A 1,605-nucleotide genomic window follows, 5' to 3' on the forward strand; every position below is an offset into this window, starting at 1 on the left:
GTGTGTATGTGTGTTGTGTGTACTCAGTGTGTGTTGTGTGTGTATGTGTTGTGTGTGTATGTGTGTTGTGTGTGTACGTGTTGGGTGTGTATATCTGTGTTGTGTGTACTCAGTGTGTTGTGTGAGTATGTGTGTTGTGTGTGCATATAAGTTTTGTGTTGATCAGTGTGTGTTGTGTGTATGTGTGTTGTGTGTAGTCAGTGTGTTGTGTGTGTATGTGTGTGGTGTGTGTATGTGTGTTATGTGCGTATGTGTGTTGTGTGTATCCAGTGTGTTGTGTGTTCGTCAGTGTGTTGTGTGTGTATATGTGTTGTGTATAGTCAGTGTGTTGCGTGTAGACAGTGTTTGTGTATTATCAGTGTTTTGTGTGTGTATATGTGTTGTGTCCAGGCAATGTGTTGCGTGTGTATGTGAGTTGTGTGTGTATATTTGTTGTGTGTAGTCAGTATGTTGTGTGTATATGTGTGTTGTGTGTGTATATGTGTTGTGTGTAGTCAGTATGTTGTGTGTATATGTGTGTTGTGTGCAGTCAGTGTGTTAGGGATAGTCAATATTTTTTGTGTAGACAATGTGTTGTGTGTAGTCAATGTGTTGTGCGTGTATGTGTGCTGCGTGTATGTGTGCTGCGTGTGTGTAGACAGTGTGTTGTGTGTAGACAGTGTGTTGTGTGTAGACAGTGTGTTGTGTGTAGTATGAAAAGAGATACTTACTTGCACGTACGTGTCATCTGGGAGGGAAGAGAAAAGGGAAAGAATGATGTCACATATGAACCTACACACACAAACACGTACAAACACATACTCACGCACATACACATACGCACACAACACACAAGCACACACATACACACACATACACACACATACACACACATACACATACACACACATACACACACATACACATACACACACATACTCATGCACATACACATACGCACACAACACACAAGCACACACATACACACACATACACACATACACACACACACACACATACACATACACTTCTCCACACAAACACACACATACTAACACAGACACATACACATACATATACACACACGCACGAACACACACATACATACACACACACATACACACACATACACACACACACATACATACATACATACATACATACATACATACATACATACATACTTATACCCACACTTGAACACATGCCCCCCTCCCACACACACACATACATACACACATACACACACATCCCTCCCCCACACATTTATACACATACACATTTACGCACACAAATACGCACACACACACAAACACACATACACACAAACACACGTACACACACTCACATACACACTCACAAATGCACACACTCAACCACGATTACACACACATACACACATACGTGCACACACACAAGCACTAACAAATGCACACACTTAACCACGCTTACACACATACACACATACATGCACACACGCACACACACAAATGCACACACTCAACCACGCTATCACCCACACATACAAACACCTTGCACATACTCTCTCACACACACACACATATTCATTCTCCGTAACAACTTATAAAAACACAAACGACACACTTACATACATGTACATACACT

The 1,605-nt window shown here is 41.4% G+C and overlaps 1 protein-coding gene across 1 annotated transcript in view; it reads right to left on the reverse strand.

The window, feature by feature from the left end:
• Positions 1–727, reverse strand: part of LOC101854928 — a gene marked incomplete at its 5' end in the record, with an annotated part of 5,660 nt that extends 4,933 nt beyond the window's left edge. The window contains 1 exon segment of the mRNA XM_005113428.2: positions 711–727.
• Between the last annotated feature and the right edge of the window lie 878 nt (positions 728–1,605).

The sequence above is a fragment of the Aplysia californica genome, unplaced genomic scaffold (assembly GCF_000002075.1).
Source record: "Aplysia californica isolate F4 #8 unplaced genomic scaffold, AplCal3.0 scaffold02363, whole genome shotgun sequence".
NCBI classification, from domain to species: Eukaryota; Metazoa; Mollusca; class Gastropoda; order Aplysiida; family Aplysiidae; genus Aplysia; species Aplysia californica.